Source organism: Bubalus kerabau, chromosome 19, assembly GCF_029407905.1.
Source record: "Bubalus kerabau isolate K-KA32 ecotype Philippines breed swamp buffalo chromosome 19, PCC_UOA_SB_1v2, whole genome shotgun sequence".
Taxonomy (NCBI): Eukaryota; Metazoa; Chordata; class Mammalia; order Artiodactyla; family Bovidae; genus Bubalus; species Bubalus kerabau.
Window position 1 is genome coordinate 53433282 of NC_073642.1, and position 18318 is coordinate 53451599.

Sequence of the window (18318 nt, forward strand, 5' to 3'; positions counted from 1 at the left end):
TTTTTCCTGTGGTCATGTAGGGATGTGAGAGTTGGACTATAAAGAAAGCTGAGAGCTGAAGAATTGATGCTTTTGAACTGTGGTGTTGGAGAATTGAGAGTCCCTTGGACTGCAAGGAGATCCAACCAGTCCTTCCTAAAGGAGGCCAGTCCTGGGTATTCATTGGAAGTACTGATGCTGAGGCTGAAACTCCAATACTTTGGCCACCTCATGCGAAGAGTTGACTCATTGGAAAAGACCCTGATGCTGGGAGGGATTGGGGGCAGGAGGAGAAGGGGACGACAGAGGATGAGATGGCTGGATGGCATCACCGGCTCAATGCGCATGAGTTTGGGTGAACTCTGGGAGCTGGTGATGGACAAGGAGGCCTGGTGTGCTGCAATTCATGGGGTAGAAAAGAGTCGGACATGACTGAGTGACTGAACTGAACTGAACTGAAGGCATCAAAGCAATCTAAATGTCCACTGACAGATGAACGGATAAATAAGATGTAATACAATGTACAATGGAATATTCCTCGGTCATAAAAAGATGAAATAATGGCATCTGCAGCAACATGGATGGACCTAGAGATTATCATACAAAGTGAAGTAAGTCAGATAGAGAAAGACAAATGTACATCTGTGTCTCTTTTGCTGTCTTATGGACTCTGTGGGAGAGGGAGAGGGTGGGAAGATTTGGGAGAATGGCATTGAAACATGTAAATATCATGTATGAAATGAGTTGCCAGTCCAGGTTCGATGCACGATACTGGATGCTTGGGGCTGGTGCACTGGGACGACCCAGAGGGATGGAATGGGGAGGGAGGAGGGAGGAGGGTTCAGGATGGGGAACACATGTGTACCTGTGGCGGATTCATTTTGATATTTGGCAAATCTAATACAGTTATGTAAAGTTTAAAAATAAAATAAAATTAAAAAAAAGAAAAAAAAAAAAAAAAAAAAAGAGAAAGACAAATGTATCCCTCATATATGGAATCTATTTTTTTTAAGTGATACAAATAAATTTATTTACAAGACAGAGAGATTTAAGATATAAAAAACAAACTTATAGTTACCAAAGAGGAAACTTGGGGTTGAGGGATAAGTCAGGAATTTTGAAATAACATACACACACTAATGTATATAACACATATAACCAAAAGGACCTCTATAAGGTACAAGGAGCTCTATTCAATTACTGTGAAAACTTATACAATAAAAAAGTGAGAAAAAGAATGAATATAGGTATATGTATAACTGAATCACTCTGCTATACACCTGAAACTAACACAACAGTTAATCAACTAGACTCCAAAAATTTTTAACTAAAAAATTAAAATAAAAAAAAATAAAAATCACACATATTTTTGTATTATACAGATTTTTAAAGAAGAAATATCAATCACCTTTTCCAACCACACCTCCATGAGACTACAGGTCACCTACAGGAAAAAATCTACAAAAAACCTAAATTGTGCAGGTTAAATAATATACTATGAAACAACCAAGGGATCAATGAGGAAATTAAAAAAAAAAATTGGCTCAGATGAAAACAAAAGGAAGATGATCCAAAACTACTGGGATGCAGGAAAAGAAGCTCAAGGAGGAAAGTTTATCACAGTATGAATTTACCTCAAGAAACAAGAGAAATCTCAAGTAAACAACCTCACTTTATACCTAAAGGAACTAGAGAAAGAAAGATAAACAAACCCCAAAGTTAAACAAAAACACGAAAGTCAGAGTAGCAATAAATGAAATGGAGACTAAAAAACTTAGAAAATATCAATGATTCTGAAAATTGGTTCTTTGAAAAAATAAAATTGATAAGCCTTCAGCCAAACTCATCAAGGAAAAGAGGAAGAGGGGCTAAATCAAAAAAGCCACAAGTGAAAAAAAGAGAAGTTATAATCAACAGTTCAGTTCAGTTGCTCAGTCATGTCCAACTCTTTGCAACCCCATGAACCGCAGCACGCCAGGCCTCCCTGTCCATCACCATCTCCCGGAGTCCACCCAAGCCCATGTCCCTTTTGTCGGTGATGCCATCCAAACCATCTCATCCTCTGTCATCCCCTTCTCCTCCTGCCTTCAATCTTTCCCAGTATCAGGGTCTTTTCAAATGAGTCAGCTCTCCACATCAGGTGGCCAAAGTATTGGAGTCTCAGCTTCAACATCAGTACCTCCAATGAACACCCAGGACTGAACTCCTTTAGGATGGACTGGTTGGATCTACTTTTAGTCCATGGGATTCTCAATAGTCTACTCCAACACCACAGTTGAAAAGCATCAATTCTTCTGGTCTCAGCTTTCTTTATAGTTCAACTCTCACATCCATACATGACTACTGGAAAAACCATTGCCTTGACTAGATGGACCTTTGTTGGCAAAGTAATGCCTCTGCTTTTGAATATGCTATCTAGGTTGGTCATAACTTTCCTTCCAAGGAGCAAGTGTCTTTTAATTTCATGGCTGCAATCACCATCTGCAGTGATTTTGGACCCCAGAAAAATAAAGTCAGCCACTGTTTCCACTGGTTCCCCATCTATTTCCCATGAAGTGATGGGACCAGATGCCATGATCTTCATTTTCTGAATGTTGAGCTTTAAGCCAACTTTTTCACTCTCCTCTTTCACTTTCATCAAGAGGCTCTTTAGTTCTTTTCCACTTTCTGCCATAAGGGTTGTGTCATCTGCAAATCTGAGGTGATTGATATTTCTCCTGGTAATCTTGCTTCCAGTTTGTGATTCCACCAGCCCAGCATTTCTCATGATGTACTCTGCATATAAGTTAAATAAGCAGGGTGACAATATACAGCCTTGACGTACTCCTTTTCCTATTTGGAACCAGTCTGTTGTTCCATATCCAGTTCCAACTGTTGCTTCCTGACCTGTATACAGATTTCTCAAGAGGCAGGTCAGGTGGTCTGGTATTCCCGTCTCTTTCAGAATTTTCCACATTTTATTGTGATCCATACAGTCAAAGGCTTTGGCATAGTCAATAAAGCAGAAATAGATGTATTTCTGGAACTCTCTTGCTTTTTCGATGATCCAGCAGTATCAACAGTATGATCCAGTGGGTAATCAACAGTACAGAAATACAAAGCATCATGACCAACTACAACACACCACTATTTACCAATTAAAATGAACAACCTAGAAGAAATCGACAAAGTCTTAGAAATGTAAAATCTCCCATGACTGAACCAGGAAAAAATAGGACATATGATTAGACCAATCACAAGTAATCTAATAGAATCAGTAATTTGAAAAACAAACAAACAAAAAACTTCCAACAAACAAAATTCCAGAATTAGATCGTTTTATAGGTGAATTCTGGGCTTCCTAGGTGGCCCAGTGATAAAGAATCTGCCTGAAAATAATGCAGGAGCCACAGGAGATGTAGGTTTGATCCAGGGTTGGGACGATCCACTGGAGGAGGAAATGGCAACCCACTCTAGTATTCCTGCTGGGATAATCCCATGGACAGAGAAGCCTCGTGGGCTATAGTCCATGGGTCACAAGGAGTTGGGCACTACTGTGCACACACGCACAGGTGAATTCTACCAAGCATTTAGAGAAGACTTAAGATCACTTCTCAAGCTACTCCAAAAAACTACAAAGGAAGGAACACTGCTGTTCTCATTCTATGAGGCCAGCACAATCCTGATGCAAAACCAGACAATGATATCAGAAGAACAGAAAATTACTTGTCAGTATCACTGGCAAACATAGATGCAAAAATGTTCAACAAATATTAACAAACCAAATCCAGCAACAGGTTAAAAGGATCCTGCACCACAATCAAGTCAGATTTATCCCAGAGATGCAAGAATTTTCCAATATACCCAAATAAATGAATATAATACATTGCATTGACAGATTGAAGAATGAAAGTCATATGATCACCTTAATAAATTCAGAAAAACTTATTGATAAAATTTAGTATCCATTTATACCAAAAAATGTACAGAAAGTGGGCAAAGAGCGAACATACTTCAACATAAAAAAGGCTATTTACAACAAACCCACAACTAACATTACCCTCAATGGTAAAAAATCTGAAAGCACTTCCTATAAGAACAGGAATAAGACAAAGATGTCCAATCATGTTACTTTCATGCAACATAGTACTGGAAGTCCTAGCGACAACAATCAGACAAGAAAAAGAAATTTTAAAAAAGCCAAAGTGGAAAGGAATAAATAAAACTGACACTCTCTACAGATGACATGATACTATATATAGAAAATGCTAAAGATGCCATCAGAAAACTACTAGAACTTATCAACAAATTCAGTATATAGCAGGATACAAATAAACATACAGAAATCTGTTGCATTTCTATACACAAACAAATAAATTTCACAAAGAGAAATTAAGGAAATAATTTCATCCTTCATTGCATCAAAAAGAATGAAATACCCTAGGAATAAACCTACCTACAGAGGTAAAACACCTGTACTAGGAAAACTATAAGACACTGATGAAAGAAACTGAAGATGACACAAACAACTGGAAAGATATACCATACTCTTGCACTGGAAGAATGGACATTGCTAAAATGACTATACTATCCAAGGCAATCTGCAGACTCAATGTGATTCCTATCAAAATATCAATGGCATTTTTCACAGAACTAGAACAAAAACCTTTAAATTTTGTATGGAAACACAAAAGACCCCAAATAGCCAAAACAATCTTGAGAAAAATGAACAGAGCTGAAGGAGTCATAATCCCTATCATCAGACTATACTATAAAGCTATATTAATCAAAACAGATGGTACTGGCACAAAAACAGACACACTGATTAATGTAACAGACTAGAGAGCCCAGAAATAAAACATGTGCTTATGGTCAACTAATCTACAACAAGGTAGGCAAAAATATATAAGAAAAGTCACATTTCTTCAATAAGTGGTACTGGGAAAACTGGACATCTACATACAAAAGAACGAAATGAGAACGTTTCTTCAAACCACACAAAAGTAAACTCAAAATTGATTAAAAACTTAAATGTAAGACACGACACCATACAACTCCTAGAGGAAAGCACAGGCATAATACTCTTTGACATAAACCACAGCAATATTTTTTTAGACTCATCTCCTAGAGTAATGGGAAAAAAAAAAAAAGTAAACAAATGCAACCTAATTAACCTTAAAAGTTTTTACATAGCAAAGAAAAATCAACAAAACAAAAAAGACAACGGACTGAATGGGATAAAACATTTGCAAATGATGTGACTCATAAGGGGATGATATCCACAATACAGAAATAGTTCATACAGCTCAACATAGAAAACTACCTGACTATAAAATAGGCAGAACACTTGAATAGACCTTTTTCCCCAAAGATGAAATGAAGATGGCCAAAATATTCACAAATGATGTTCAACATTATTAATCATCAGGAAAATACAAATCAAAGCCACAATGAGATGTCACCTCACACGTGTCAGAGTAGCTATCATCAAAATGAACACAGCATATGCTGGTAAAGGAGTGGAGAAAGCAAACCTTCATAGACTGCTGGTGACATTAAAACTGGTGTGGTAATCCTTAGAAAACTGTATGGAGATTTTCCAAAAGACTAAAAATAGAACTATCATATGAGTCCCAGAAATTCCATTGCTTGGTATAGATTCAAAAAATAGCCAGACCACTGATTCTAAAAAGTACATATTCCCCAACATTCATAGCAGCATTATTGACACTTGCCAAGATATGGAAGCAACCTAAGTGTCCACCAGTAGACAAACGAATAAAGATTACACACACATGCACACACACACACACTGGAATACTATTTAGACATAAAAAAGAATGAAATTGTGTCATTTGCAACAACATAGATGGACTTGGAGATTATTATCTAAGTGAAATAAATCAGACAGAGAAAGAAAAATGCTATATAATATTACTTGCATGTGGAATCTAAAAAATACTACATGCTAGTGAATATAACAAATAAGAAGCAGGTTCACAGATACAGAAAACAAACTAGTGCTTACCAGAGGGGAAAGAGAACAGGAGAGGGACAATTCACAGGCAAGGGATTAAGAGATACAAAATATTATTTATAAAATAGCCTACAAGGATATATTATACAACATAGGGAATATAGTCAATATTTTAAAATAACTAAAAATGGAATATGGCATTTAAAAATTATGAATCACTATTTTGTACATCTATAACTTATATAATAATATACCTCAATTCTAATTCAATAAAGAATAGTATTATTAAATTTTAGATTTGACTTTGTCAATGTAAAATAATATGAGTATAATCAACTAAAGTAGACTAAACATAAGAGCTAGATGTGATCATCTAAATTTTACTATAAAGCACATTAATTTTATGACTCTCATTACGTTTCCTTCCAAAGGGAGACTATGGACATGTAGTTTACAGTCAGTCAGACAATGTAACTTGAAGCAGTGCTTGACTAAAATAACCGAACTTTCCCTTCTTCTATTTGAAACCAGGCTCTGAAACACTTGTTCAAGAAAGAGGTAAAGGAACCTGAGCTTCTAACTTAGAGAAGGCAAATCCATATTAGAAGCTCCAGTTCCATTATTTGGAAAAAAAAAAAAAAATGACCTAGTCCTAAACAGAGCTTCCCTGGTGGCTCACCAATAAAGAATTTGCCTGCTGATGCAGGAGACATGGGATTGATCCCTGTGAGTAAAGTCCCCTTGAGAAGGAAATGACAACCCACTCTAGTATTCTTGCCTGGAGATTTCCATGTACAGAGGAGCCTGGTGTGCTACAGTGCATAGGGGTCCAAAAGAGTCAGATAGGACTTGGCAACTAAACAACAACAGCCCTGAACAAGCTGTAATATGATTAAATGCTTACAGAATACCCTCTTTCATGCTTAAGAAATTCCAGGAACTACAGGACATTTCAACCCTGCAGCTTTACAGTGTCTGCTCTCTTTACTCAATCAAGTAGAGGCTGACCGGATTACTCCTGGTCATCAGATGATGATCATCAGATGGCTATGTCGCACCTTGGTAGCCTCAGCTGTCCTCTAATTGGCAATTCAGAGATGGTGTTTGAGATGCTAGTCTGTCATCTTCCCACGGTGTCGGCTTCCTGAATAAAGTATCTTTCTTTCTCCACCACTCCTTTTCTCTGAAACACTGATTTTTAAGCAATGAGGAACACTGACTTTTGAGCAATGAGCAGCACAACCTCATTTGGTTCCAGCTTCAGGAGTAACACTTTCTTCCATTTCTTTCCTCTTTCCTTCTTTCTTGGACTAAGTGTTTATATACTATGCTAAAAGAAAAGTTTAAAGTCTGCACACAAAATCTCCCTATTCTACACAAAGTGACGAGTTTTATGGCTAAAGTAGTAATAACACAACTCATTATTATCGTCTAAATTAGTTAATATATTTTAAAATAATACTATTAAATTTTAGACCTGATTTTGTCAAAGTAAATAGATGTTTAATAACAGAATCTGTATAGAAATTAATTATATAACAGACTCTAAAGGTCTATGTTTTAAAAAATAGAACTAATATTGTTAGATATCCTCAGATTTTTGTCATTTTACTATAGCAATAAAACTGGATGCAGTATTTGTAAAAAATTTGCTTCGTTTTCCAAGAATTATCTACTTGCTTGGGCAACCCATTCCAGTATTCTTGCCTGGAGAATCCCATGGATTAGAGCAGCCTGGCAGGGTACAGTTCATAGGATTGTGAAGGGTAGAACACAACTGAAGTGACTTAGCACATATGCATGCACACACAAGACCTTTTAGTGACTATATTTCAAAATCAAACACATATGTTTGATGACAAGATATATCACGGAAAGTTGGATCAGACAAAGGCAGTTGCAGATCATTTTGTGTCAAACAATTTAAAAAAATGAATCTCAAAGAATATCAGAGACTATATCCAAGACAATGTAGATTAGTGGCATAGGAAGGACTAGAAACTAAATTGGATTCTTTTGTTCCATATCCTGAACTGGATTAATTCTATAAAGAGAATACATAAATGATCTAAGTGTAAAAAGTAGCTTTGTATAAGTTATTGTTTGATCCTAAAATCATTGGTGAAATAAATCATGGATATGCTGTATAGAAGCAACTTTGCTGGAATAATCAAGTATTTTTTCACTTTTTTTGTTTGTTTGTTTGTGTGTCTTTTTGATTAGGATAATCAACTTGTAGCAAATAGTAGTATAACTGCTTTAAAAGGGTTTCATCATCCTCTTAATTTCTTCCTCCTGTTAGTATTACTATGCATCTTTTTAGAGACTGTCTTGATTTTTAATTATTGCTCTATAAATGTCCCTAGGGGAAAACATCTGCTATTGCCTATTCATTTTTTCTCTGTTGCCTCAGATTCCCTGTGGATATATTGCAGCTTGTTGACACTGCATTTTTAGTTGCCTCTGATGATTTTCTATCCCAAGGGTCCTACACAGATAAGAATATTTAGCTGACTCATTTCCTATTGCAATTGTAACATTTTCACTTCTGTTACTATCATGTTATTGGAGTCATGAAATAACTTCAGTGAATGAGAGCTATCAAATTAATCTACTTTGACATTTTTGTTCTTTTAATTTAAAATAATTAAATGTCTAATATAGCTTCTAGCTTTTTTGGTATCCAGATTTTTCAATTTCTTATATATCATTTGTCATTATTAGAATACTGTTTTCTGAAGGGCATAAGTTCCTTTGTGTCACATTCCTTTGGAAAACATAATTTCTTCTTTATCAGAATGAGCTTCTTTATCAAATAAATTGTGAGTCTATAAACAATCTTATGTTAATTTATTGTTCTGCTTAGGTGCCAAGTCATGTCCGAATCTTTGCAAACCCAAGGACTACAGCACACCAGGCTCCTCTGTTCTCCAATATCTTCTGGAGTTTGCTCAAATTCAATACCATTGAGTCAGTGACACTGTCTAATCATCTCATCCTCTGCTGCCTGCTTCTTCTTTTGCTTTCAATCTTTCCCAACATCAGGTTCTTCTTCAATGAGTCAGCTCTTTGCTTCAGGTAAGCAAAAATCTTCAGCTTCAGCATCAGTCTTTCCAATTGATATTCAGGAATATTTTGTTTAATATTGACTGGTTTGATCTTCTTGCATTTCAATTTCAATTATAAATATTTATGATAAGTTTCATTCCAGGTGTATATTTTATGTTAGTGCAAAATTATAATGAGGTTATAACAGTTTATATTTCCATAATGAGATTACTTCTTAATGAATATGATTCATTAAAATGATACTTATATGTGAATATATTTCTTAAAAATATAACATAATATACACATAGATGCTAATTTATGCTAATTATAATATGTGAGTGAAGTGAAAAGTCACTCAGTCATGTCCTCACTTTGCAACCCCAATGACTATACAGTCCATGGAATTCTCCAGGCCAGAATACTGGAGGGGGTAGACTTTCCCTTCTCCAGGGGATCTTCCCAACCCAGGAATGGAACCCAGGTCTCCTGCATTGCGGGCAGATTCTTTACCAGCTGAGCCACAAGGGAAGCCCAATTATCAGTATAATTTTCTGTAAAATAACTTTGAGTAAGCCAGGAATTTAAAAGTATAGTTAAATGATTATTTTACATATAATTAACTGATATTTATATTTATTTTATGTCTGTATTTCTAGAGACCAATTCTATATATATAATATAAAAATAGTAAGTATGACTACTGAATTTAAAAGATAAGGACTGAGCAATATAACTTACTTATATTACTAATTAATCTTAACAACTTTTGATCAAATCTTATAAGGAGTACTTTAACTCTCTGCCCTAATAAAAGGCCCTTTCAATTACATCACACTTTGTCAACATTAGTCCAAGCTCTACACATTTTCTCCTAAGTTTCAGTCCAATATTTGCACAGGAATGTTTACTTGTTAAAAGATAATACTGCTAATTTCTATCGCTATAGAATTATTATAGTATAGCAACACAATGATGTTATAAGAAGTAATTTCATAATTAGTGTGTGATTTTACAGTGACATATATTCCCCAAAGACTGTACATCCTTTGATGCAAGATAATCTACTATTCATTCATTCATTCACCCATTCATTTTTTTATTATGTATGTTTTCTGTGCCTAAAACATAACTGCTGCTCAGTAAGTACTTAATGAAAGAATGAGAATATCTAACTTACATTGAGACAGGATAAAGAATGGCATTATAATTCTTTTCAAAAAATTTTTAGTGGTTTTTTTTTTTTTGCTGTTGCTCTTTTTTTTTTTTTTTTAATGGATTGTTTTCATTCCCATATATTTTTCCAAAAAAGCCTATTGGGATTTCTACTTGGATTTTGTTGGTTCAATTATCAATTTGAGGAGAACCAACATCCTAAAAGTATTTAACTTTCAGTCTATGAAAATGGTAGCTTTTTCCTTTATTAAGGTCTTCTTTAATTTTTTCAGCAATATCCTTATGATTTTAGAATATAGACCATGTATATAATTTAAGTTTAATATCAAGTATTGTTATGCTCTTATAAATGGTATTTTAATTTTATTTTGTTTGTTTATTGCTAGTGCTTACAAATAATTTTACTTTTCTGTATGTGAGTTTGCTAAACTTACTAATTCTAGTAGTACCTTATATAGATTATTTTAGAGTTTTCTATTTAAAAGACCATGTCTGTTCCAGCAAACCCACTTCTGAGTTTATATTTTAGAAAAAAAAAAAAAAACTGAATACAGGGTCCCAAACAGTATGTGCATACTCATGTTCATTGTGACTTAATTCATAATAGTCAAAAGATGGAAGCAAATTACATATCAAGCAACAGATAGATGAATAAACAAATATTTTATATACATACAATTTAATATTATTCAACCTTTATAAAAGAAGAAACTATCATTTGCAACAATATGGATGAACTCAGACAACATGCTAAGTGAAATAACACAAACAGAAAATTAAATATTATAGTATATCAACTATACAAGGAATATAAAATAGTCAGACTCATAGAAGATGAGCAAAGAATGGTTGTTACTTTCACTACACGGAGGCCAGACCAAGAGGTGTTAGTCAATGGGTATAAAATTTCAATTACACAAAATGTATCTGTCCTAGAGACCTATTGCATAGAGTCTATAGTTAACAGTACCACACTGCATACTGAAGTTTGCCAAGAGAGCAGATTTTACATTTAAGTATTATCATAAATATACAATAAATAATGATGATGAAGATGAGAACATTTTAGAAGTTATGAATATGTCTACAGCAGAAATAATAGCGATAGTGTCACTGGCATATACTTATTTTCAACTCATCAAGTTGTATACACTTAATATGTGCAGCTTTTTGTATTTTAATCAAATCACAATAAGTGGTTTAAAAAAATAAACACAAGTAGCTATCATTTTTAAAGATTCCTAATGTAACCTGAATGTAAAAGGAATCATCCTGATCCATTTTCTTAATGCAATCATTTCTCTCTAACTGAATCTAATATAATCATTTCTACCTAATTTTAGATAGATAGCTTTTATCAGATTAAAAAAAATGATAACTATTAAGAATGTTATAATTTTTCCTCTCCATCTGAAAAATAATCTCATTTGATTACACTGCATTTTTCTTTTTGCTTTATTTTCCTAAATGTTAATGGCAAGAATGACTAGGATTTTAGTTGCCAACAAGCAGAGTAATAGCCATCACTTTACTGTTAATTCATTATTAGAGAAATATTTTTAATAGTTTCTTGAATGGCTTGAGTGTTATTGTGCACAGTTCCTAAAACAGTGTAAAAAAACTAGCCTACATTCATTTAGTTTGTCTCTGGTGAACAAATGTAATAATTTCATTTACCTCATTGACTTTACTGTGGGATAAATATACATTATTCTGTATGAGTCAATTTTAGTCTCCAAATTTTATCTTTAAAAGTGTTTCCTCAGGGAAGCTGTTCAGAACTCTGGAGTCTAAGCTATATTTCACAGTGATTTGTTCTTATTGCACTTTGAACTGGGAACACTTTGCACACTTGCAAATATTAAAACCACTTCAGCAAATACTAGTTACACAATCAAGTTCAGGAGCACAAATTCAGGTTGATTTGTTCACCACATATGTGAATGACTAGTAAATTTTTAAAACTACTTTTGGACTCACATACAAATGGAAGAATGCATTTATGGTCAAGCACTCTGAGAATCTACCTATCTCTTTGTTTCAGACTTCATACTGATTGAATAATTAAAACTCAAACACTGAATTTTCTAATGCCCATGGCTATGCCAAGGTGCTTTGCTTTTAGGGACTTCACTCTATGATAGCACTGAAAACAAGTTTGAGGCTCATGACCTTGACTACCTCAAAGATTAATTCTTGGGCAAGTGAAACAACTGGATTTACAGTCTGTACAATTAAACACTTAGGTAAGGAAATAGTGGAGTGAGAAGAAGCCTTTCTATCTAGCTAGTTGATCTTATAGTTGTGGTTCAAGTGTATGGTGTATTCAGTTCAGTTCAGTTCAGTCCCTCAGTTGTGTCTGACTCTTTGCAACACAGTGGATTGCAGCACGTCAGGCTTCCCTAATACCAACTCCCGGAGCTTACTCAAATTCATGTGCATTGAGTCGGTGATGCCATCCAACCATCTCATCCTCTGTCATCCCCTTCTCCTCCTGCTTTCAACCTTCCCAGCATCATGGTTTTTTCCAATTAGTCAGTTCTTCATATCAGGTGGCCAAAGTATTGGAGTTTCAGCTTCAGCATCAGTTCTTCCAATGAATATTCAGAACTGATTTTCTCTAGGATTGATTGGTTGAATCTCCTTACAGTCCAAGGGACTCCCAAGAGTCTTCCCCAACACCACAGTTCAAAAGCATCAATTCTTCGGCTCTCAGCTTTCTTCACAGTCCATACACTTTCACATCCATACATGACTATTGGAAAAACCATAGTTTTAAGTAGACGGACCTTTGTTGGCAAAGTAACATCTGTCTTTTCATATGTTGTCTAGGATGGTCATAGCTTTTATCCAGAGTAAAGGTCTTTTAATTTCACGGTTGCAGTCACTTATCTGCCATGATTTGGGATTCCCAAAAAATTAAGTCTCTCACTGTTTTAATTTTTTCTCCATCTACTTGCCACGAAGTGATGGGAACAGATACCATCATCTTAGTTTTCTGAATGTTGAGTTTTAAGCCAACTTTTTCACTCTCCTCTTTTATTTTCATCAAGAGGCCCTTTAGTTCTTCTTTGCTTTCTGCCATAACGGTGGTGTTATCTGCATATCTGAGATTATTGATATTTCTCCCAGCAATCTTCATTCCAGCTGGTGCTTCATCCATCCCAGCATTTCTCATGATGTACTCTGCATATAAGTTAAATAAACAGGGTGACAATATACCCACTTGATATACTCCTTTCCTGATTTGGAACCAGTCTGTTGTTCCATGTCCAGTTCTAACTGTTGCTTCTTGACCTGCATCCAGATTCCTCAGGAAGCAGGTAAGGTGGTCTGGTATTCCCATCTCTTGAAGAATTTTCCACAGTATGTTGTGATCCTCATAATCAAAGGCTTTGGTATAGTCAATAAAGCAGAAGTAGATGTTTATCTGGAACTCTCTTGCTTTATCTATGATCCAATGAATGTTGGCAATTTGATCTCTGGTTCCTCTGCTTTTCTAAACCCAGCCTGAACATCTGGAAGTTCACAGTTTGTGTACTGTTAAAGCTTGGTTTGGAGAATTTTGAGCACTGCTTTACTAGCATGTGAGATGAGTTCAGTTGTGCAGTAGTTTGAGCATTCTTTGGTACTGCCTTTCTTTGAGATTGGAATGAAAATTGACATTTTCCAGTCCCTGGCCACTGCTGAGTTTTCCAAATTTGCTGGTATACTGAGTGCAGCACTTTCACAGCAACATCTTTTAGTATTTGAAATAGCTCCACTGGAATTCCATTTTGCCTGTTCATACTATTCGTGGGGTTCTCAAGGCAAGAATACTGAAGTGGTTTGCCATTCCCTTCTCCAGTGGACCACATTCTGTCAGCCCTCTCCACCTTGACCCATCCATCTTGGGTGGCCCCACACGGCATGGCTTAGTTTCATTGAGTTAGACAAGGCTGTGGTCCGTGTGATCAGATTGGCTATTTTTCTGTGATTATAGTTTCAGTGTGTCTGTCCTCTGATGCCCTCTCACAACACCTACCATCTTACTTGGGTTTCTCTTACCTTGGTCGTGGGGTATCTCTTCACGGCTGCTCCAGCAAAGTACAGCCGCTGCTCCTTACCTTGGACGAGGGTATCTCATCACAGCCACCCCTCCTGACTTTGAACGTGGAGTAGCTTCTCTAGACCCTCTTGTGCCCATGCAGCCCCCGCTCCTTGGACGTGGGGTTGCTCCTCTGGGCCGCCTCCCCTGATCTCAGGAGTGTGGTAGCTCCTCTCAGCCATCACCCCTGACCTCGGGCATGTGGTGAACTCATCTCATACGCTAACAAAGTAATGCTCAAAATTCTCCAAGCCAGGCTTCAGCTATGTGAACCGTGAACTTCCAGTTATTCAAGCTGGTTTTAGAAAAGGCAGAGGAACCAGAAATCAAATTGCCAACACCCGCTGGATCATCGAAAAAGCAAGAGAGTTCCAGAAAAACATCTATTTCTGCTTTATTGAGTATGCCAAAGCCTTTGACTGTGTGGATCACAAGAAACTGTGGAAAATTCTGAAAGAGATGGGGATATCAGACCACCTGACCTGCCTCTTGAGAAACCTATATGCAGGTCAGGAAGCAACAGGTAGAACTGGACATGGAACAACAGACTGATTCCAAATTGGGAAAGGAGTACATCAAGGCTGTATATTGTCACCCTGCTTATGTAACTTATATGCAAAGTACATCATGAGAAACGCTGGGCTGGAAGAAGCACAAACTGGAATTAAGATTTCCAGGAGAAATATCAATAACCTCAGATATGCAGATGAAACCACCCTTACGGCAGAAGGTGAAGAGGAACTAAAGAGCCGCTTGATAAAAGTGAAAGAGGAGAGTGAAAAAGTTGGCTTAAAGCTCAACATTCAGAAAACTAAGAAAATGCCATCTGGTCCCATCACTTCACAGCAAATATATGAGGAAACAGTGGCTGACTTTATTTTTCTGGGCTCCAAAATCACTGCAGATGGTGACTGTAGCCATGAAATTAAAAGACGCTTACTCCTTGGAAGGAAATTTATGACCAACCTAGACAGCAAATTCAAAAGCAGAGACATTACTTTGCCAACAAAGGTCCATCTAGTCAAGGCTATGGTTTTCCCAGTGGTCATGTATGAATGTGAGAGTTGGACTGTGAAGAAAGCTGAGAGCCAAAGAATTGATGCTTTTGAACTGTGGTACTGGAGAAGACTCTTGAGAGTCTTGACTGCAAGGAGATCCAACTAGTCCATTCTAAAGGAGATCAGTCCTGGGTGTGCATTGGAAGGATTGATGTTGAAGCTGAAACTCCAGTACTTTGGTCACTTCTTGCAAAGAGTTGACTCATTGGAAAAGACCCTGATGCTGGGAGAGATTGGGGGAAGGAGGAAAAGGGAACGACAAAGGATGAGATGGCTGGATGGCATCACGGACTCGATGGACATGAGTTTGAGTAAACTCTGGGAGTTGGTGATGGACAAGGAGGCCTGGTGTGCTGCGATTCATGGGGTCGCAAAGAGTTGGACACGACTGAGTGACTGAAGTGGAACTGGAACTGGAATTCCATTGCCTCCACTAGCTTTGTTCATAATGATGCTTCCTAAGGCACACCTGACTTTGCATTCCAGGATGTCTGGCTCTAGGTGAGTGATCACACCATCGTGATTATCTGGGTCATGAAGATCTTTATTGTATAGTTCTTATGTGTATTGTTGCCACCTCTTTTTAATATAGAATATATTACTACATCATCAAGCTCAACTCGAACCAGTACTAAGAGAATTTTACGAACAATCCTTTTAGCTCACTGCTGTAGAAATAAAGAAATGTTCCCTTTTTGCTTTCTAGGTTGTTTGGCTGGCCTAATAATTACTTTGACATACGTCAGATTAACAGGAGGAAAAATCATAATCCATCATAGTATAGTTGTTAAAATGTTCTATTAATTTTAAGAGAGCTAAATGTTATGAATTACATTATATTGCATTTAAAACAAAAAGACATACTCTATACGATTAAAACAAAATTGAAACAGTCTTACCAATATTAGAACAAGGTGTTTTGATGTATTTTTAGGCAAGTTTCAGGAGTGTGCAGATATGTATTTGGGAGGCGTTTCATATACTACCCATCTGGATAATTGACATTCTAAACATTTGGATGATAATAACATTTTTTTAACTTAATTACCAGTGCTGTTTATTTGTTTCTATTGATTCACATTACTCTTTGTTGTCTTTTCATTTAGCTCAAAGGACTCTATAACTGAATTTTAAGGAAATATATTCAAATATGAATAGTACAAATTAAAAATAGTATCTATCTTATGTTTCTATATGTTGATTTATTTTTTAGGTAAAACCTACTTCTGTGCAATTTCTAATTGTTGCTAACTTTTTATCAGTAGTATCATAATATATTTTGTCAACTTCACAAGGATATCGTTAGGATTATTATGTGTTTGCATGTGATTGAAAAGTGTTTCAAAACAAATATATGGTTTAATATGCAATAAAGAAAATAAAAATAGTATTCTACCAGAATATCTTTATTTCTGTATTATTGTAAAAATGTTGAACTTTTAAAATTTCTGCTTATTTTAGAATAGATTGAAAACCAGATAGTAAACTGGGGAAAGGAGAGAAAGGAAAATAAATACATTTTTTCTTAAAGGCATGTTTAGCATTTTCTGTAACCTAGGTACACCGGGCAATTTTCAACACAATTTTATATGCTCTCCTACTAAGTCATTTAGAAACATATAAACTGTATTAAATTATGCAAACCTTGCTAATCTAATCTGAATTTCTTAAGGAAACTACATTCAGGTGATAACTGCCCAGTAACATTCCTCTATAATGGTCATATAATCAGGAAATATTTACTTCATAACCACTGTGAATTCCATATATAAACAATGTCAGTGCACACACTCCTTTGCTAAAATGGGCTTTTAAATATGCTCAATCACTATAAGTTTATGTAAAACAGATAAAGTGATCATTTTACTTTAGCTACTTACATCAAGTAAAAATGACTCAATTAATGAACTGTATATTTGGTATTAAATATTTCCCTTTAATATTGAAAAATAAAATAAGATCCATTCCCTTTTACTAAGTCAGTTTTAGTGTCATTCAATTTAATATAATTGTTCTGTCCCAAGACTGACACCTGAGAAATATGTGGAAATAAAGCACATTCTCCATTGTTCTACGATCTTCCTATAACAGTTACAGACACATAACCAACCTATTTGTAATCTGACAGCTTACTAAAATAGGTTCACTTCAAATTGGGGATGCTATTGTATATAATGTACTAGTATCTCATATCGAGGTTTTGGCTTTATGAACATATTAATTTGATAGATTTCCTCTCATTTTAATGTTTAAAAAAACCCAAAATACATTGATTAATTTCTGCATACTGATCATAGCTTGAAGATGTCTTTGTCAAGGGTCCCAAATATCAGAAGAATAACAAGTTATTATCCTTTTACCCAATATGACCTTTTATACCTTTATTTTTCATATTTTTCCAATACCAAAATCCTCTTTTCCACACATTTCACAACTTTAAAAACATTAGTATGTAAGTGATCTTGCTAAATTGAATGCAATTTTGTAGAAACATATAAGGTAATATTTGTATGTCAGTATTAACAACATAAATATGAGAAATACCATTTTTAAAACTATTTTGGGTTTTTTTTTCCTTTTCACCTTTCATTGAGTTTTAACTCATATACTGTATAATTCACCAATTTAAAATGTACATTTAGTGGTTTTTAGTATATTTACAGAGTGGTATGACCATCACCACAATCTAATTTTAGAACATTTTTATCACCACCACCCTCAAATCCCATACCCATTACTGGTCATTTCCCATTCGTCACTTCCTCCACTTCTTCCAGAGCCTCAAGAAACTACTGATCTACATTGTGTCTGGGTTTGCCAAGTCTGGAGGTTCTATATGAATGGAATCATACAATACGTGATCCTTTGTGACTGACTTCTTTCACTTAGCATAGTACCTAACTACTTTGTATAGTTTCGGATGTTGGTGAAATCATTAGAATCCCTGTGAAACAGTCAGACTTATTTTTAATAAATTGTGATTAATGTCATTGGCTGTTTCTGATTGAAAAAAA